The sequence below is a fragment of the Protopterus annectens genome, chromosome 8.part1 (genome assembly GCF_019279795.1).
Source record: "Protopterus annectens isolate FY-2018-M chromosome 8.part1, PAN1.0, whole genome shotgun sequence".
Taxonomy (NCBI): domain Eukaryota; kingdom Metazoa; phylum Chordata; order Ceratodontiformes; family Protopteridae; genus Protopterus; species Protopterus annectens.
Window position 1 is genome coordinate 451227959 of NC_056742.1, and position 22590 is coordinate 451250548.

Here is a 22590-nt window from a genome sequence, read left to right on the forward strand (position 1 = left end):
TACATTTATATGATAGCACTTGCACTTTAGACTTGGTTTTATTATATCTATCATACACATATGAATTCAATGCTGCTGTATATTCTTTCGTAACTGAAACGCTGCTATAGTAAATGCCCATGAGCGTATATCTATACACTTGGAGACACAATGAGGGACTAAGAAATTATGTTACTTACATGATTTTTTACTAACAGTGTTAGAGAATATAGCATTGCAAGATTTTGTGATGATTAAGATTCCCTATTTTTGTCTTCTAATTTAGTATGCAAACAGATCTCAAACAGATCTGCATTAAGTAATGAGTTTTTAAGTTTTACATAGGCACTATATGTTGCACTACGATGATTGTCTAGTTTTTTAATAATGTTTAAGTGCTTAATATGTCTTTTTTTAAAGTTTTTTTCATTATTGTGTGTTACATATTTGAAAATGTTGAAAGCTTTCCCTTTGTTTTATTAAGAAATGACAGGCGTACTTCGGAAGGTGTATTAGTTTTAAAACATGTTTGAAAGAAGGAAATGACGAAATGAAAGCGTCATGTTTTTAACCAGTTAGCTTTGAATAGGTATTATTTAAATATGAATGACTTGTAGTGTATGTATCGTCTGAAGAAGCCGAAAGGTGAAAGCGCTAACGAATAAAACATTCTTTTGGATTATTCATTCGTGATTTGCACTAGAGAATATTATTATACTGTTGCAGTATTGTTAATCCCTGACTGTTGCTTTATATTGGAACTGACATTTAGTAGCCTGGTGACTACTGTGGCGACACTTTGGATTGACTATATATATATATATATATATATATATATATATTTTATATATATATATATATATATATATATATATATATATATATATATATATATATACACACATACCCGCATTTGTGCTTGTTTCTTGCCTTTCCTATAACTAGTCTAGTTCAGATACAGATTTGCTGTATCCAGGACTGTTGGTAAGCTTCTGAGCCCCCCAAGCCTTTCTGTGTTGGAGGGAAGCCTTCTAGCTTATCAGTGGGAGTGGTAAGCACTAGGTAGCCTATCTACCACAGGAGGAGTGGCATTTGGCCCATAAATTGTAGTTTATTTGCTGTTTGGGCAATTTTTCCATCTCTTTCAACTTTCTGGTTTAAAAGCCCACCTTTGCGCTTGTTTCTCACCTTTCCTGTAACTAGTCTAGTCCAGGTACAGATTTGCTGTATCCAGGACTGTTTATAAGCTTCTGAGCCCCCCAAGCCTTTCTGTGTTGGAGGGAAGTCTTCTAGCCTATCAGTAGGAGTGGTAAGGGGTCTTCTTTAGGACTTCGAAAGTTTAATAGCTTAAATGCATATGGATCGAACCATATGCATCGAACTATTAAACAATCGAAGTCCAAAAAAAAAAATACACAAAAAAAATTTAAACTAGTGCAGGCAGGCGGGCAAGCCCCTCTGCACCCACCACACCCACGCTACTTAAATATACCAATTCCGAGATCACACTACATTGAAGTAAATGGAAATCTCCATCTACGGAGATTTCCATTTACATTTTCAATGTTTTGCGCTTTCGGTGTACTCATGTCGAGAATATTGTATTCGATATTCTTGGACTTCAAGCACATAAAGTTGACCCAGTGGTAAGCACTAGGTAGCCTATCTACCATAGGAGGAGTGGTTTCTGGCCCAGAAATTGTAGCTTATTGGCAGTTTGGGCAGTTTTTTCCATCTCTTTCAACTTTCTGGTTTAAAAGTCCACACCTGCGCTTGTTTCCCACCTTTCCTGTAACTCATCTAGTCCAGATACAGATTTTCTGCATCCAGGACTGTTTTTAAGCTTCTGAGTGGTGCCAAAGTCTGGTCTTCAATTTTTCCCTTAGATCTGCTAGTTCTCTCCTCTCCTGCACTTTTACTAGTTTATTAGTTTAGCACTTTACCAGACTTCTTGTAGCAATTATTGTAGCACACAAAAGTGTTCCCAGCACTAAATGTTCTACAAGAAAACAGCTCTAGTATTTATTAATGCCCACCCCTCCAGGCATGTCCAAAGGTCAGTTCCCTGTGCTTTCTCTATTAACCTGGTGAACTTGGGCATCCTGAGGCAATGTAGCAACTGCCTCATGTACACTGACAAACCTCTCCTCTTACCTTCCAACATTCAGAAATGTGAGAGATGTACTTATATATTCAAATTGGAAGCCATGCACTCTCCAGCCAAGACTGGAATAGCTGGTCAAGAGGTGAAGGTCAACACTTGCACCACACCACATGGAACACACAGCCCTCCAGAACACACACCAGCACTGCCTTCGCATAAAAACGCAAACCACACACCAACCTTCATGGAGGCTGTCAATAAAGATCTACCCAAACAGCAGACACCTCCAAGGCAGAAACACACCCAACCACAACACAACACTAATCATGAGACACATAACTTTCCTAAACAGTGTGCCACTCAACCAAAGCCTGTAAAGCAAAACAGCATGCCCAATACACTAGTCATAGGTGACTTGATAGTGAGGCACACTGATGTTCCTCTCACTAGGTTGAATAAGGAGAAAGTAACAGTCAGCTGCCTGTCAGGCACCAGGATCCACCATATAATGCACACACTGAGGTCCCTCAACAACAGGTACAAATATGACCCTGTCATTGTACATGTGGGTGTAAATGACCTGAGATGTACCTCCCTGGACTACATGAAAAGAGACATGGAGGAGCTCTTGGATTATGTAGCCTAGGAGGGTATGACCCTACCCCTGAGCAGCATCATATCATCACCCAGAATGATACCACAGTACAAACAGAAAATGATTGATTTCAACAACTGGCTAAGTTTCTGGTGTCATTCTAAGGGGATGCAGTATCTGTCTGCCTGGGATGACATGACTGACAGACCTCAATGCTTTGTCAGAGATGGCCTGCATCTGTCACCCCTGGGCTTCCAGATACTGGCCAATGCTCTTGCCACCCCTATAGTACCTTTTTTAGGTGGTGTTCCAAAGACCAAATTAACACCGTAACAGCTACAAACAAATGCAATCTGAGAGTCATGCTGCTCAATGCTAGAAGTCTAAATCTCAAAATGCACTCAATCGAAGCACCCCTTAAAATGGAGAACATCGACATTTGTGCTGTAACAGAGACCTGGTTCAAGGCAGCAGAAAGCACCCCTGCACTACCAGGCTATAACTCATTTCACACCTTTCAACCCCAGAACTTGGACTGAAGCTCCAAAGGTGGTGGTGTTTCCATATTCATAAAGGATGTGCACACCTCCAGACTGGTAGCCCAACATAACACATCTGAGATACTTCAGGTGCAGCTAACATTGGGTAAGACAGCAGTTCAGGTCATTGCCTGCTATAGGTCCCCAACCATATCCCAAGACTCACACTCCACGTTCCAAAGCACCCTGGAGAATATTAGGGTCCAACCTAACACTCTCATAATGGGCGACTTCAACTCCCCCCCCCCATTAACTGGGAAAAATACTAATGTACCAATACACTTACCCAATGCTTTCTGGAATTCATTAATTCCAATGCTCTGGACCAGCTCATTCTTACCACCATTAGAAGTAGTAACATCCTTGACCTGGTCATTACTAACATGGGCAACCATTGCTCTACACCAACAGTCAACTCCTCCCTGGTTAGATCAGACCACAAACTAATCACCTTGGAAATCCACATTCCCCCCCTCCACCCCCCCCAACAAAGGTAACCACCATGAAAAACTTCTTCAAAGCTAACTTTGGGCTCCTTAAAACAGAGGTGGATAGCTTCACAGCACCCATGCAAATGGCGATTAGTTACATGACCGCTGAATCATACACCAATGCACTGTACGAACACGTAAACAAAGCATGGATCTCACCATACCCAATAGAACCAAGATGCTCTCCTCAAAAAAAAAAAGGAAGCCAATCTGGTGGTCCCCTGCCATAAACAAACTCTACAACATAAGGAGGAAACTGATGTAGAATAAGGTGAAGTCCCAAGATTGGTAAAACTTCCTTATCAGCCTCAACAAAAGGTTGAGATCCATCATCAAATCCTCTAAAGCTAGCTATGAAAATAGAATTGCAGCAGATAGTAAATACAACCACAAGGCCTTCTATAGTTATGTAAAGAATCTCCACGGCAATACACAGATTTACTCTGAGCTACTGCACAATGATACCTCCTATATCAAGCCAACAGATATTGCCAATATACTGACCAACAGATTCAGTGCTAACTTTACCCCTCTCTCCCCCCAAAGGACTAATCACAATTCCAGTAGACTGCCAGGCACCCGGTATTACTGCTGCACAGGCTAAAACAGCACTGTCCAAGGCCAAGAATACAGATTCTATGGGACCTGACAATATCCCTGGCTGTGTTCTACATGAACTACAGAGTGAACTGACACCTCACCTGTGTGTCCTGTTCAATCACAGCCTCACCTCAGGTTTTGTCCCTACCGAGTGGCACGCTGCTACAGGCATCGCTCTACAGAAAAGAGGAGGGACTACAGGCCCTGGGAATTATCGCCCAATTAGCCTGACGAGTCTGATATGCAAAGTTATGGAACACATCATCATGGACCTAATAAACAAGGATATAGGGAATCTCCAAACTCTGGATCCTACATAGTTTGGTTTTGTGAAGGGTAGATCATGCCTGCTCAGCTTGGTCGACTTCTTTGAGTCAGTCACCAGAACTGTGGATGAAGGCAAGGTGGTTCATACAGCCTACCTTGATCTGGCCAAGGACTTTGATACCATTTCCCACTCAGGAATCACAGAAAAATTCACTAAGCTAGGCATCAACCCTTATATCACTAGGTGGGCTGCAAACTGGCTCACGGATAGAACCCACGGTGTGAAAGTAGCTCACTCCAAGTCAGACTGCCGACCAGTCATGTCTGGAGTCCCACAGGGTTCAGTCCTGGGTCCTCTCCTGTTTGGTATCTACTTCTCTGAAGTCCAGGCCAACACGAAGGGACTCTGGCTGACAAAGTTCACAGACGATTGCAAGTCGAGAGCTATTATTAACTCCCCAAGTGATGCTGACATCCCACAGAAAGGCCTCAATGACAGTAATGACTGGTGTCAGAACCATGGCCTTAAGCTAAATGCCAAAACATGTGTTATCATCCCCTTGAGAAAAACCCAGTTCCCTTGAATTACCACATTGATGGTAGTCCACTAACCACAGAAGACATTATAAGAGATCTGGGAACACAGGTTGACAGCAACCTCTCTTTTGACCACCATGTTGCCACTGTGGTCAGAAAGTCCTTCTGTGTGGCACATTTTATTACTAAGGGTTTTGCATCCAGGAAGAAAGAGGTCATTGTCTTCCTCTACTCTTGACTCATTAGGCCAATTATTGAGTACAATGCCCCATTTGCCATGTACCTCACTAGACACCTGCAACAACTGGAGAGCCCACAAAAGTACTTCACAAAGAGGATCTTAGACCTTAAACACTTGTCCTATATGGACAGACTCAAAAAACTCCAGCTATTCTCTGTCTCATATCACCTACTTAGAGGCGGTCTCTGCTTGACTTACAAAGCCATGTCTGACCCAACTCTGTTAAAAATGCTGCATCTAATGAAATCCCAATCCCTCCACACTACACGCTCCAAAGACCTCAACCTCATTACCACAATCAACAGAACATCCTGGGGGGGGAGGTTCATAACCCAGAGGCTGCCCATGCTATGGAATAGACTTCCCATACATGTCAAGCAGAGCAGTTTGGTGGCCCTCTTCAAGAGAAATCTTGATGAGCAGATGGGAAATAGAAAACTCACCCCAGGGATGACTCCAGTGGCTCTACTCGACAGAGGCACTAAGGAGTAAGGTCAGGTGGCACGATGCCAGGGTAATCCTATGGGCTAGGCTTGTAAACGCTCCAGGGCCATTAGCCTAGTACACACCTATGAACCTACACACACACACACACACACACACACACACACACACACACATATATATATATATATATATATATATATATATATATATATATATATATATACGCAAATGCTTAGATGGTTATTTTAACTGTGTATCTACAGTGAGAGATAAAATAAAATTTGTTCTACAACCTATCAGACATACCAATGTTTATCTTCTATTCTGCTGGTCTGTGTGACACAAAGATCGTTTTGTATTTTACTTTTGTGAGTTGAGGAGGAGTTCATTAACTTTAATTCTTAACAAGACTGCTAAATTTTCATTTTTTTTCTAGGTGACAAGATCTGTATCTGTTTAACTAAATGGCAGACTGGAAAAACAAAATATGCATTTTTGTTTCTAACTGGTAACATTCTGAATGATTTAAGAAAACTGTATCAGGTACTGAAGAAAACAAAGGCCTCTGCATGATAATGAGGAACTTGTGGTATAAACATGTGACCATCTTCTTTCTGTAGGACAGCAAAAACATCAGAGTACTGTTTGCTGTTGTTTATCAATGATGGTTTCACTGTCTTGAAGAAGCTGCATGATTGGGAGGCAGTAATTGATAAAACTGATAGTATGACATTTCGGGTCTATATCACGATGTCGAATGCGCAGGTGTTCAAATGTCATAATATCGAACCCGAAAATTCGAAATGAGAAAATAGCGAAGCCGTGGAACACTGAATTTTTTCATAGGGAAAAAAATTGGTGGGCCATTTTCACGGCTTCGCTATTTCCTCCACTGTGGTGTGATCTCGGAGTTGGTATAGTTAAGTAAGGGGGTGGGAGCACAGCCCCCCCCCACATTGGGGGGTGTGGGGTGCAGTCCCCCACATTAGGAACAGCTTGAAGTATACGTGTGTTTTTTGGTTTTGTACCGGAACAGCTGTTCTGTGTATTCGAAATTCTTGCATTTCGAACTTCTGGGTTCAATATTCACGTAGTCGGACTTATTGCAGTTCGACTACGTGATATAGACCCTGACATTTCTTCTGATATGAGCTAAAAAAAAAACAAAAACAAAAAACACTTTGAACTTAACTATTGTTTGTGCAAATTTTATTTTATAGACTAATGTGACTAAAACATACCATACTGCTCTTAAAGGAGCACACCAGGTTTTTAAAATGCATTCCTTAACTTCTCTGCCCTTTTCTTCCGTATTTACACCCTCCTGCATAAATGAACGACACTGCAGCATTTTCAAAATTTAAATTCCCCTTATTTCTGTAATCCAAGCCTACCTTAGCGTACAGGGATGGAGTCGCTTTCAAAAACATTTTCTCGCGTTTCACTTAACTTGTTGGAGTCCCCCAATTACTGACATCATCGCGGCCAGGCAGTGGAGGTATTTTTTTAGCAGTTCCCTCCCCCGAAGTGACATCACCACAGCCGGCCTCTGCTTCTCGCTCAAACAATGAAACCCACCCATTCTGTGATGTCACAGCTGCCTTGTCCTTCCCCCAGATTTGGAGTGCTCAAATACTGCTGCATAAGGTAGGGAAGTTCTTTTCTTGTTGGTATTTCTAGTACGCAGTATTTTGTAACAGGAATCTTTTCTGCAAAGCTCTGCCTGTATCAGCTTTTCTTCGTGGCCTCTTAATTGGTGAGTCAACTTATTTTAAAACCAACTAACCACTACAGTTGCTGGTGAATTTCTTCTGCCTTCTCCTTGTTTACTGCAGATAAGGCTGTACAACTTGCCGGTTTGTGCTTCCGCTCACAGTGTGCACATGATCTTGGTAATAGCAACATATTTTGTTTAATTGCTGCAAATAACTGACTTTGCAAAGGTGTATGTGTTTTTGTGTGTAAAACTGTGCGATCATGATCTACCTAGCCCTTGTTTTACACTCGCTAAGCTGTTTATTTATTTATTTTTTTTATGTAACACTGACTAAACAGCTTAACAAGTGTAACAGAAGGGCTAACTAGATCATGATCGCACAGTTATGCACACAAAACACAAGGCGTGCTACCTTAAGCTTAGTAGTGCAGGTCTACAAATCATACACGACCACATGGCTCTTCGTTTGGTTCTCAGATGTTTGTTGCTGTGAAGCACTTCTCCAAGTGAGGTGGGCTAGGTGTAGCTGCTAACCATATACAGACTTGTTAACAAGGTACATTTGCTTCCTGTAAATATCATTATGGTTCAAGTTGATGATTCTGAAAAAAAAACTCTTGCAGCTTGTTTGCCGAGTTGATGGTTTAGCGAAGTAAAGTAATTCCTGGTAAATGATGACAAGGGTAGTTAGAGCAATATTTGGCTCTTTATGAAAACAGCAATGTTTGTTAACCATTTTGGACTCGTATCCAGTTATGGAAAACATGTTTTCTTATTTTTCTACTTCAAATGATGATGGCGGGCTACTTTCTAGACTGCCTACTTCTTGAATGTAACCTAATGTGCTCTTGTCCTAAGAGTGTGATATTTGCTCAATTACAGGGCTGCATTACAAATCCTCATGCATTTCCAGTGTTCTAATGTTACAACTGCATATCACTTTCTTAAATGTGTTGCTCTGTCTTATGTTGAAAATCTAGTGCATTATAAAAGAATTGTGTATACACAAAATATGTTTATAGTGATGCCAGCTAAAGGGCACTTTTACTTTCTCACTGGCTTCCATTTCTTGATTTATGATGTCATGTGTTTTGTTTTTGGTTGTTTGCAATAGGCAACATATGAAGAAATAAAAGCAGTGAGTGCAATTTGTGCAGTTATGAGGAGCAGCAGCAATATGAGTTAGGGATGTAGTCCCCAAGTCATGGACAGTCATTATTTACTGGTATTGGCCACTTAGATGATACAATAAAAAATGTTTATGTTTTTTTGAAGAAGAAAAAGCTTAGAAATATGATTACTGTTGTATATGGCTCACTGTGTTACAAATCACAGCTGTTATGATTTCAGTGGTACACCCAGGGATGTTCAGTATTCTTTCTGAATTAGTTGCATGCACTTGTGTTTGAAATTATTGTTCTGGTAATAGCAACATATTTCTTTTTATTGCTGGCTAGATCATGATCACACAGTTATGCACACAAAACACTAGGTGTTGTGGTCGATAACCGTTAGTGCCAACAAGCCGTGCTACCTTAAGGTTAGTAGTGCAGGTCTACAGCATTGAAAACGCGCATGACCACATGGCTTTGTTGCACTGTTCAAGGAATAGTTGTGCTAGTCTCATTTCAAGCAATTATTTGCTTTTGATGCAGATGGCTGTGGGTTCTACTACCGAAACTTGTAGATGGATTGGTAATATTATGTTGTACTTTCATGGAGGGGGGTGCTGCAGTCCTCAATGTGTCTTCATTTGTTTGGTTTGCCATACATTCCGTATTGCAATGCTACCAGCTTACCATTTTTTTTCCAGTAACCTAGGCTATGTCTTCTTCTAAGACATGGGCCACTGAGTCTGTAGCTCAAACACTGAAATATAAAGTTCGCTATCAGTAACCTATTCATTAGTTACAGCTCTCTTTAATGTGGAATTATTCAGATTAATTTTACTACTGCACAAATTGTGCTTCTTAGCTGATACTGAGTAGCCTTTTTTGGTTGAAATGTTCTGAAATGAACAGTTTTACTACTGATGCATATGTTTTGTTTCATTGCTTACTGGAAAAATGTTCAACAATACAAATTTCAAAAACACTCGCAACTTATGCTGTACTAGACTTGGAAAATAATTGAATACAATCAAAGAGGTGCATCACAAAACAAACACATGTATACATGGTCCTAAAATGGTCCTAAAAATGGGTTCAAGGGGCCAATACTTTGAATTATGCCCAAATGTACACTTAATCTGCCATGGACCGGATGCATTTCTTTGAATGTACGTTTCAATGCAATTTCAATGGTACAGAGGTTTACTGTTCATGCCAAGTCTTTTTTCGTTGTCAGGCCACATTGTTTTGTTTAGCAAATGTCTGTGTTTCTGCTCTAAAATTTGAAATAAGTTATAAATCTCTAATTGGTTCATATTTAAAGGTTTTAACAGTGTTTATGGTAAATGAGGATACACAGCCAAGTAATGGACACTGGAATGGATGCAGTGTAGGCGGAGGTGGCTGCTGAGTGAGTAGATCCACCTTGTGGGGTACCTTGTGGTCATTGCCCTTGGCTAGACATTGAAATAGGGGGAACAAGTTCTGCCTTGGCCAATTGGGAGTCACTAGTAGGATTTCTGGTTGGTCCTCTTACTTTTCTGGAGGTCCTTTTGTATTACTGGTAAGGGGGGGTATATAGCAGCATCCCCCTTACATGGAAAGCTGAAGGCATTCAACCTCCAGGCTGATGTAGAAATTGAATAATTGTCTGTTCTTGAGGAAGGACAACAGATCCACTTGAGGTGTGCCCTATGCTAAAAATGTTTCCCTGTTGAACACCCATTCTTGAAGCTGTGACAGTCTTTTGTTGAGCACGTTTTTATGGTGGTTACTTTTGCGGGGTGGGGGGGGAGGATTGTGGATTGTCAAGGTAATTAGTTTGTGTTGGTATCTAACCAGGGAGTGGTCGCCCATGTTAGTAATGACCAGGCCAAGGATGTTGGTACGTGTAGTGGGGGTAAGAACAAACTTGTCCAGGGCATTGCAATTAATGAATTCCAGCAAACACTGAAAAAGTGTATTGGTACATGAGTAGTTTTCCCCAAAAATGGAGAAGTGGTTGAAGTTGCCCTGTATGAGTGTGATGTTGGACCCTAATATTCTCCTGTGTGCTTAGGAACCTGCAGTGTGAGTCATGGCACATGGTTGTGGGCCTATAGCATGCTACAACCTGAATCGCTGTCTTAGCCAATGTTAGCTCCACCAGAAGTATCTTTGATGCATTATTTTGGGCCCCCAGTCTGGAGGTGTGTGCATCCTTTATGAATATGGATACACCACCACCTTTGGAGCTTCAGTCCAAGTTCTGGGGCCGAAAGGTGTTGAATAAGTTATAGCCTGGCAATGCAGGGGGTGCCTTCTGCTGCTTTGAACCAGGTCTCTGTTACAGCACAAATGTCTATCTTCTCCATTTTAAGGAGTGCTTTGAGTGAGTGAATTTTGAGATTTAGAGTTCTAGCATTGAGCAGCATGACCCTCAGATTGCATTTCTTTGTAGCTGCTATGGTTGTAATTTGTTTTTTGGAACACAGCCTAAAAAATGCACTAGAGGGGTGGCAAAAGCCTTGGCCATTATTTGGAAGGCCATGGGTGACAGATGCAGGCCATGTCTGGCAAAGTACAGAGGTCTGTTGATCCATATCATCTCTGCCAGAGACGTCCTGGATCCCCTTGGAATGACACCAGACACTTTTTGCCATTTGTTGTAATCAGTCATTTTCTGCTTTTACTGTATTATCAGTAGGGGTAAGAATAGAATGGTATTCAGGGCTAGGGTCACACCCCCTGGGCTACATAACCCAAGAGCTCCTCCATGTCTCTTTTTATGTAGTCCACTGAGTTATGTCTCAGGTCATTCACACCCACATGTGCAATGACCGAGATACTTCTACCTGGTGTTAAGGGACCTGACTGCGTGCGTTACATGGCAGTTCCTGGCACCTGAGAGACAGCTGATAATTTCTACTTATTCAACCGAGTGAGTGGGACATCAGTGTGCCGCACTATCGAGTAACCTATGACTAGTGTGTTGGGCATGCTGTTTTGCCATATGTGTGTGCTAGTGCTGACCTTCTCCTCTTTACCAGCTATTCTGGTCTTGACTGGAGAGTGTGTGGCTTCCAAATTGGATATATAAGTGCATCTCTTGCAAGTCTGAGGGTTGAGAGGTAAAAGGAAAGGGTTGTCACTGTGCTTGAGGCAGTTGCTACATTTCCTCCGAAAGCCCAAGTTCAACTGGTAAATCGAAGAAAGCACTGCCTTCGGTCCCAATCATGCACAGTTTCAAAAACTGCAAGCTGAAACAAATCCAATACTTTAATTAACCTTCCAAGTGAATTAGGGACAAGTCGTCTGCCTTTATTATGCAGTACTGTTTCTTTTTTCTTTAGTAAATTGCGATATGAGTTGTTTTAGTTCGTTTCATGTCATTGTGGACACATTAATAGAATGATATACAATGTTTCCTCCAACCATGTGCATGTGACCTGCTGATCAACTTTTCAGCTGTCCAGAATTTTGCACAGCTCTCCGAATTTCGATTTTATGCTTTTGCCATGTCCAACCTTTTAGCATTTCATTGAGTTTTACAGGAATATTACGTAATTTTCATATGTTCTAATTTCCTGCATTCAGGAAGGTGAATAAGAAATTTTGCATTGTCCTAAAACATGTGTGCAAGGGATCTTTGACTGAAAAACAGCCCAAAGGTAAACTTTATGTGCTGCTGGCCAGATGCACTTTCTTTTAACATGGTTTTCAATGTTAAAGTGAATGTGAGTTTCACCGCCACAGAAGTTTTAATGCCAAGTCTGTTGTCTTTCTGAAAATATAGTGATTTGTTTAGCAAATGTCTGAGTGGTTGTGATGGAAAAATTAATATAAAGGTTTTAAATTAAATCCACAATTCGGAAATCATTGTGCAAGTAAAGCAGCAGGCACAGCGACACCTTGGAATGGTGTTTATGGCAACTGGGGAGAAATAGTCAACTAATCTGACACTGGAATGACTCTGTGGGGGTGGGGCTAAGTGGGGATGTCCGACCTAAATGCAACATATGCACACAAACACTTGTTTTGTTACATACAACGCACTGCTGATATTCAGGGTATATTGAAAAAGAAAATGCTATGAATTCATTAAACGGTCCTTTGTTATAAGTAAAATCAGCATATTTTAACCATTCAAGGATCTTGTTAGTTGGTGAGCTGTTACTATGTGTTCCACATTTTGGCCAGTTATTCCATATTTTCAGGGCTAGTGTTCCTCAGTTTGGAGATGGAAGATTCATAGCTATGGAAAAGGGTGTCAGGATGGAAAGATAAATTTTATAAAATGTGATACCTTGGTCATTATAATGAAGTTGATGTCTGCTTTGCAAATCGTAATGGGTTAGGTGCTAATTGTGCATTACCGTTGTGAGTTAGCAAACCATCACTATAGTGTGTGTGTGTGTTTATGTGTGTGTATGTGTGTGTGTGTGTGTGTGTGTGTGTGTGTGTGTGTGTGTGTGTGTTTGCTTTGTGTGTGTGTGTATTTATTTGTGTGTGTGTGTGTTTGTGTGTGTGTGTGTGTGTGTGTGTGTGTGTGTGGGGGGGTTGCGTGTGTGTGTGTGTGTGTGTGTGTGTGTGTGTGTGTGTGTGTGTGTGTTTGCATGTGTTTGTGTGTGTATTTATTTGTGTGTGTGTGTGTTTGTTTGTGAGTGTGTGTGTGTGTGTGTGTGTGTGTGTTTGCATGTGTTTGTGTGTGTGTGTATTTATTTGTGTGTGTGTGTGTGTGTGTGTGTGTGTGTGTGTGTGTGTGTGTGTGTGTGTGTGTGTGTGTGTGTGTGTGTGTGTGTGTGTGTGTGTGTGTGTGCCTATATTGCATTTTTCATGCTCTTTAGTTATTTCCGCATGTTGTTTCTATGTTGACAATAACTTTGAGGACCTACATATGAATATTTGAGTAATTTGTGTCATGATTCTTTCCATAACAAAACACACGGAACTGAAAGTTGCTGCCTGTACTCGTCCTGCCTTGACTGCCTTCTGGGTGGGGTGTGCAGTGTCTCCCTTTGTTCATGTGGGTTGTGTAAGACCTTTTTTAATGTGAATTAATCTCACTAACCAAGCAAAGTTTGCATTAAGCCCTCCTGCATGCGATGCTGTTTTACTGAACTTTTTTTGTGGATATATATGTTGCCCAAAGCCTAGGATGCATTGATTGCTGTTGCCATATAATAACTCATTACAGATGAGATTTCATCACAGTTTAAGTAGTTGTAAAAGATTACACAGTTGTGTACATTCAGTGGAAATCTAACATGGGTGCAATATGTAAACGTATTCATTTTTTTTAGGTGAAAATCAACACTAAAATAGTACTGTCATCAAGCATGTGCATTCAGTTATGTACAGTTCATTTTTTGGTGGGCAGGGTAAGCCTGGTTGGGGAAAGGATGTTTACAGCAAGCAACAGCTTTTTATGGAAGTAGATTTTGACCTTTTCTAATTTGGACCAAAAACAATACTGTGGACAGAAAAAGATGTTTTCGTGGGCTCACATCAACATGGTAATTTGTGGGAATACCAGATCCAGTCAGGTGCAGCACAGTTTATATAGTCGACTAAGTGTTTGTACAGGGCATTTGTGTACATTTCTGCTTAGTGAACACTTATGTCTGTGATTGTGGGTGGTCTGAAGCTTTTTAAACCAACGCTTTGTAGGCTGTCATTTGCTTTGGTAAACCTTTTTATACATTTTGTTGCTGTGTGGGTCAGTTACAGTAGTAACTTCAAATGTGACTGATTATTGGTCTAACCTGACCAGGGAAGGGCATCATGCATGGAGAACTAATGTGAAACACACATGTTAATTAGTATGTCTTGAACATAACTAACAGCCCCTAGTGCGATGCAGACTGTTCCAGACCATTTGTGCTAAAGTCAAGGAATTAATGTCCAAGCATGTTTTTGCTTGTGTATGTCTCACCGACTATGGAAGGATAGTTGAACTCTCCCATTGACTAAGTTACGGGGCTGTATGTTGAGGGATTACAGCAATTCAGGGTAGGTGGTGTGCTTACCCTTCTTCAAAGCGGTGATAATATAGCTGGCATTGATGTGGTATGGTGGTTTCCGAGTAGTTAATTGGACCTAGACTAGTTAGGGAGAGTCATGCATTTTGACCAGTCGCAGTGAATTTGGTTTTACTGAAGATGGATACGACTCCACCTTTGATTCCTTCCCTCACAGTTTGAGGTCCTAACATGCGGAAGGCATTGAAGCCTGTATATTCAGTGTACTCCTAGTGGCCTTGAACCATGTTTAGGTAACTGCATAGACATCATGCATCCTCCGAGATGAGGAGTGCTTCGATGGGGTCATTAGTGGGAAATGACTTTTTACCAAAGGGGAAGACGACCCATTTTTTGACATTTAACTGAATGTCCTGGTTTACAAAACAGTCTTTGGTGTCAGTGAGGTCTTTCTGTATGATGTCTACATTACTGGGGGAGTTACTAATGGGTCCCACCTTGCAGTCATCTGCAAACATGGTCAGCCAGAGTCTCTTTGTGTTGGCCTAGACATCGGAGAAGTAGATGCTGAACAGGAGAGGACACAGCACCTATCCATGTTGAACTCCACTCGTGACTGCTCGGCAGTGTGAATTTGAGTCTACTATTTTCACACTGTGTTCTATCTGTCAGCCATCCATCTGTGAGCCAATGTGCAACCCACCTACTGATAGGGATCGATGCCTAGTTTGAGTGTATCAATAATTGCCGAGTGAGGAGTGGTATCTAAGGCCTTGGCCAGATTGAGGAAGGCAGTATGCACACTGATAGGATTGTCTTACTTGAAGCGACCTTAATAGTAAATGGGGGTGATGTAGTTCACGGTGCATCCTGGCCACAAAGTGGGTCATGGCCATGCTGCAATACTACTGGAATGGGGATTGGTGGCCATAGCTGCTCTGGTGTTGCAGTATTTCACTACTAGGTTGCGTATGGCTTGGCAGATGGACTTTAACATGAAGTATACACAGTCTTTCGGATTATTGTGCAAGCTTGTACTCGCAATCTGTACTTGGATTGCTTGTCAGCTTTGTCAGCCCACATAGGACAGTCCCTCAGCATGTGACATTAGAATGATACTTGAATCGTCTATGTATTGAGGAGCAGTACACCTGCAGCAGTGCTCTGGTACCCCATCTTGGATGTGGTCGCTTGGAGCAGTTCAGTGTTCAAGAGTGGCAATGTGTACGGGTTGTTTGAAAAGTAAATTACATCAACATAACTGATTAGCTGCTACCCTATGTAATGAACACGTCTACTTGGGTGCTTGATGCCTATTATTGTGGCCAGCAGCGGATGGGGATGTAGACATATAGGACAATGTGGGAGGTTAACCTATGCAATGTTTTGGATGACAAAATATGACAAAATTTTCTGGTTGTTGTGTATTCTCTCCCATAGTATGACAGCCCCCATGACTTCTCAAGGACAACAGAGTTTGCAACAAGGGTATCAGTTTGAGCCGATGTATCATCCTGGGGAGCCAAGGAAGAAGCATCGTAGGAGCGACAACAGTCACATGGAGCAGGAGTCAGTGGAACGTGATGTCTCAAATCTGTCGAGCATGACATGGTGCTTGTGTCGCCAGTGCGCATTAATAAACACGCCCCTTGAATGCCAATGTTGTGTGTCTTCAACATGTGCTATCTAGAAATGGAGAGAAACAAACTCAGAAGCAACAAATCCATGCATCACTATGCATTCGCAATTCGAATCGGCATGTTTATTACCACACGTACTGCAAATGATATTCAGGCTTCACTATATGCTTAGGGGAAAATTCAGACGAGCTCAGTGGAGCAACAGGTATGACTGTGATTCTGTGACTGCAGTATTGAGTGGGTTGCTAATGTAATGGCCTCACCTTTGATTGTGTCAGATTCATGCGGACAGATAGCTGGCAGCAGAGAATGATGGAAGCCATAGTATCATACCGACCTGTCAGTAAGTCAGGGCATATAGACATGCAATGGTTGTATGCTAGCAGTGAATTCCAATGTTAAGGAAGATATTGGTTGACAGCGGTGGTCTATCAAACACTGTAGGCAGTGCTCAGCAGGTGTGTGGTAAGAATGGACAGGTGTAACAATGATGTTCCTCTGGTAGCTGCATAGTGACATTAAATTTTGTTGTTTCAGGTTGTACCGTCTTGTGGCATACAGAGCTTATGTTCTATGGGTGTGCAACAATTGCAAGCTCGGCTTCGGCAACAGAATCATCCTACCCGCTTGTGTGGTGTCACGTATATGATCAAACTTTCCAGCAGAAGAAGTAGATGAGAGTTACACAGGGTTTCTTCCATTTGAGGGACTGTGGGTTTTTAATGAGGACTGAACTCTCATTCGTCAAATGTAAAGTTGCACAGCAACACTGCCTGGCTTCAAAATGAATAAGAGAACACATCGCATGTGAATGTTTCTGTGCCATCCCATTATTGTGCTTTTGGATGGGTATTAATAAACTGGTTGAATCGTTATTTGAGTCAGATTTGTATGTGTGTCCATGCTTAATCTTAACACTATCGCCAAGTCTACTTTTTTGTTTCTAGATGGTAGATATTGCGCACACAGTGGTGAACAGTGAAATCTGTATTTGGCTATCGATTGCACAAATGCAAATATAGCTAGTTTGTCAGAGTGGTCGGTTACAGGACGTGCAGTCCTGCGTAGTGAACATGTTTTGAAATAGCTGTTTGGTCACATTAGTTAGCAGTGGAGTATGTTATATCACACAGGTGTGCAAGTGCCTCACATCTATCACCGTGTGCAGAAGACTCAAATGACAGCTTCTTGACTGCAATTGGTATTAGGACAACTTTCAGCCTTACAGGGCATTAAATGCACTTGTATGTACAGGAAAGCCTTTTTTCTTTTCATTAGGAAAACTAGTGTTTGAAAGCTACTGTTATTATACAAGCAAGTTATGCAGTCAGTGTATAAAGCTGTGAGGAAGGAGTACATTTATAATGGTGTGCTTAACTGACAGGATTTTGAGTGGTTGCTGAGAAAGTGGGATAAGGTGTAAGACTGACCACACGTAAGTGTCTTGTAGTGGCCCAAGAAGGGTACAATTACCATGGGAAGATATGGAAGTGGAGATTGCTTGCAGCTAATGTTGATGTCCTGGCAAATATCTATAAGTAATGCTAAGTATTTGGTGACGTATCTTAATTGGTGTATCTCTGCTGATCTTTGTTGAATACATGTCAGTTTGAGTTGATTCTGTACTGTTTTTTTTTTCTTCAGGTGAGTGTAGCCATGCCAACCTGTTTTGCCTATGCTTGTCATGTTCGCAGAGACAATCTGTTACCCGGTGTATCATTCCATCGCTTTCCACTTGACATTAAACTGTGTAAAGGACGGGTGATTAACTGTGGGATAGATGTCGGTAACATAGGCAGGTTTGTGAAAGAAGGAATCAGCAGTTCGAAGCCTCATCATTTCCTGTACTGTAGACATTTTGCAGTTAACCAATTTGAGCTGGACTTCAAGAGTCAGCTACTTCCAGACAACATGAAGCCAAGGCATCCAGCACGTCGACTAATTTGAGAAGCTGTACCTACAATTTTTAGTTTTTCAATTGCATTTTTGGCACAGCGGCTGCAGCGCCAACAGCATGAAACAGTAAGAATAGTGGCCTACATACCTTTGATTGGAATAGTTGCATATCCTTAGCATGACAAGTAGAGTATATGTTATAACACTTCTGGAGTATCACTCATTAATGCCTTTACTATCACCTGCAGCTTATTGAGGAACTTCTCAGTACAACACAGCCTACCTTGCCAGATGTTGTGAATGAACAACTGTATGGTCAACGCAAGGTAAATTTAATTTCATTTTCTGGTCCACACATTTATGGCTGTGATCACATCCATGGTTACTTCTGTGATGTAATGGTGGCCTGTTTTGCTTGTCACAGACTAATCACCATGTCCAGAGGCAGAATGAAAATAAGACAGCAGATGACGAAGCTGAGCCAGCTGTGGTTGAAGATCACTGGGAAGAGCGTCCTCTGATGGCAGAACCTGTCGAGGTAAGTAGGGATGAAGACCTGTGCTATATGAAATAGTGACAAAGCATTTGTGTACTGTGCAGATTCTGGCTTTTGCAGTAGGCAGGACCTTTTTGTTTGGAGATAAAGATGAGTAGTGCTTCAGTACACATTGAGTGTGTACTGTGTGGAGACCAAGTGAAGAATGTGCATTGGCTAGTGTCCTTCAAGGCAGAGGATAATACTTTGTGTAGTGTGACCTACTTTAAGTAGGCACTAAGAGACACCGTATAGCTGCAGTTTGAGTCTGTCCATATAGGGCATGTGCCTAAGGACTAAGATCCTCTTAGTGAGGTATTTGTGTCCTTTCCAGTTGTAGGTGTCTAGTGAGGTCCATACTAAGTGGGGCATTGTATTCTATAATAGGTGTAATGAGGGACGATTAGAGAGGGATTATGACTGCTTTCTTCCTGGATGAGAAACCTTTCGTAATGACGTGCCACATAGAAGGGCTTTCTGACTACAGTGGCAATGTGATTATCAAAGGAGAGGTTGTTGTCAACCTGTGACCCGAGGTCTGTTATCACACCTTCTGTGTTTAGTTGACTACTGCCATTTCTGGCAGTACATGGTCACTGAATTTTTTTCCAGAGGAGAAGGACAATGCACTTTTTGACAATGAGCTTAAGGCCATGGTTCTGGCACCAGTCCATAGTGTCAATGAGACCTTTCTGTAGAATGTCTACGTCAGTCAGAGAATCAATAATGGCTCCCAGTTTGGAATAATCTGCAAAGTGGTTGCTACACTGCCTCAAGATGCCCAAGTTCAACCGGTTGACAGGAGCAAGCTCAGGGAACTGACCTTCAGACATGCCTAGATATGAGCTCAATATATTACATACCAAAGCCTTTTACAGGAAAAATGTCACTGAGTGTCTGAGTCTGTACAGAGCACTGCCAAACACTCAAGCGGAAACAAAAACGTATACCCTGAAAATTTAAGGATGAAATGTTTAGGCAGATATTCTGAGGTTAGGAACAAATCAAGCAGTATTTATTGAAAATAAAGAATTAGCTTGTCAAGAATGATGAAAAGAGGGGAGTCGCATGAATGGCTACTGCATGGCTGTTACTAATGCTGGTCTCAATGCTGATTTTCTGCTGTTTGTTTCTATTTGCAGGTACAAGTATATGAAGAGGTAGTGGAAGCCATAGAAATGATTGCAGTGGAATGGAAGATGGTAGCATGCTAAACAAAGTTCTGGTGAAAGAAAGGCTGCAGTGTAGGAGTTCAAGCAAAGTTACTGGAACAGAATACAAGACCATGGAAGATGAGGGATACAGCTGTGCAGTTTTCAGATTGTGGAATGTCACCATTGATGGACCACACATACAGCCGAAAAACTCAAGTTGTTCAGACTGAAAGGACTGAGTCTGGACCACCAGAAGATCACAGTTTCAAGGATGAGGCCACCTGTGCCACGAGTGTCAACACATGTCTTCAACAAGAGGATGATACTTGCAGTGAAGCAGCCACATGTAGCTCATATGCCTATGTGTCTCTTCAGATGCAGGCTTGCAGCACTTCAATCAAGCTCGTACCAGAAATACATAACACAAGCATGCGGAGTGACTCCTCAGATTCTCTGTGGACAAATGATATGGAAAAGGATCCAAATTGGAGCTACCCTTTGGACAGCATGATGACCGACGAGACGGAAGACACAGTGGTGGAAGAGGATGAAGATGGAAAAATGATAAGTGAACCAAAGTTCATTGTTTTTGAGTCTTGCCTTGATTCACTGCTGTTAAAGCTGACCTGCCCGGAATGCAGAGGTCCTGCTGTGGAAGTTGAAAAGAAAACTAAGTTGGGATCATATGTCTCTGTGAAAGTATCCTGCATTAGTGGACACGAAGTTCTTCAGTGGCAAAGTCAACTGGTAATCGGCTGAATGCCTGCTGGCAATTTACTACTCGCATCGTCTCTGTTATTTAGTGGAAGTGCATATGCCCAAATCGCATGTTTCTGTGCTTATTTTGGCCTGGAATTTATTAGTGAGACTACCTTCTATGCCATTCAAAGACAGAATTTGTTCCCAGTACTGCAGTATACTTGGAGAGAGCATCAGAATCGTCTACTGGCAGATACAGAGGGAAAAGATATAAGGTTAGGTGGTGACGGGCGGTGTGACAGTCCAGGATATTCAGCCAAATACTGCTGCTATAGCATGATGGACCTGGATTCTGGATTCATCCTTGATTTTACACTTGAGCAGGTTTCTACAGGAGTATCTTCAGTGGCACTTTAGAGGAAAGCTTTCAAGAAGTGCATGTCTAACTTGATGTCAAGGAATCTTAAGGTAAGTCTTGTGGCAACAGATCAACATCCAGGGCTAAGATTTTTGATTCGCAATGAATTCCCAGCAGTGGATCACCAATTCGATGTGTGGCATATGGCCAAAAGCTTGACCAAGAAAATTGCAGAAGCTAGCAAAAGGCGAGTAACACAAGAATTGCTGCAGTAGTGCCACAGTATTTCAAATCACCTGTGGTGGTGTGCCAAAACATGCAAAGGCGATGAAGTTGTACTACAGCAGAAATGGTTGTCATTGCTCTACCATGTAACCAAACAGCACAGCTGGAGTGGTACAAAGAAGGTTTCATGTTGCGATCATGAGATGCCAGTTGTTGATGGAGATGAGAAGAAGTGGCTGGATGAAGATGATGCATGCCACAATGCATTGAAGAGGATTGTTTCAAATAAAGTTCTTATTAAAGATTTAAAGCAGGTTACCAAGTTCTGCCACACCGGCAACCTGGAGGTGTTCCATGCATTACTCTGCAGGTACTGCCCAAAGTTTGAGCATTTCAGTTTTGCAGGAATGAAGGCACGAATCATTTTGGCCATCCTGGATCACAACGAAAATCTCCATCATGAGCAAGCAGTGGTCCAGTTCCCTACCCGAAACTCAGCACCAAAGGGAGAGCTTAGATACAACGTGGTGTATCCAAAGGCAAAGCAGGAGTGGGAAGCAAAACCAATATTTGAGAAATGAAAGTTTGACTACATCTATGACCTGATGATGGAAGTAATAAAAGCCAAAAGAGGCATATTGGAAACGCAATTCATGGCGGTCCCTACAATTCCGAATAATATCGCTAGGTGCAAACTTCCAGAGAAGACACTCGTGATTGAAAGACATATTTCTAGATTCGGGAAAAGTAAGGAAAATCCTGGGTAGGAGTGAAACTGTAACCATGAACTGGGTAAGTACCACTTGAATCATAATTTTTCCTATCCTACATTGGTTTTACTCATTCAAGTTTCCTCTAACACATATTTATCTGGAATTTGAGGACATACTCTCCATGGTCACATGAGTGAGTCGTGTGTTGCCATTAAACAGGGATAGCAGGGTTCATTACCAGTTTAGAGTAACAAATTACTATGATCTGATCTAGTGGCCATAATAGCCTTACAACACAGTAAAGTGTTACTCTTGTTTTCACAATCATAACCTATTGTCCCTGTCCAGGAGACATTTGTGGAGCACAGCAAGGTGAAATTAACATTAACCAACAAATTGTATGCATTGCATGCAAAGCAGTCCAATGAGGTGCTCTGACATTATTCTGAATTCTAGTGCCCAGGTTGTGCACTCTCTGTGGGACACCAAAGTCCATCTGGTGGGTTATAGTATTGTCAGATACCATGGGAAAGCCTTTACAGTGCGAAGACAAGGTGGGTTCTGACATGGAGGAAAGCCAGAGCTCATGTACGATTGTCAGTATGAAACAGAAGTGACAGTGATTTGATCTGGTACATGTAGGACAGATGAAGATCTTGACTGACAGGGGTTGTCTTCTGGCAACTTGGTCAGCCACAGACCCCACTACATGGCTTTTACTTTACAAGAAATAGCACCAAGCAGAAGAGGTCACAGGCATGCTCCGTGTGGAACATCTCAGGTT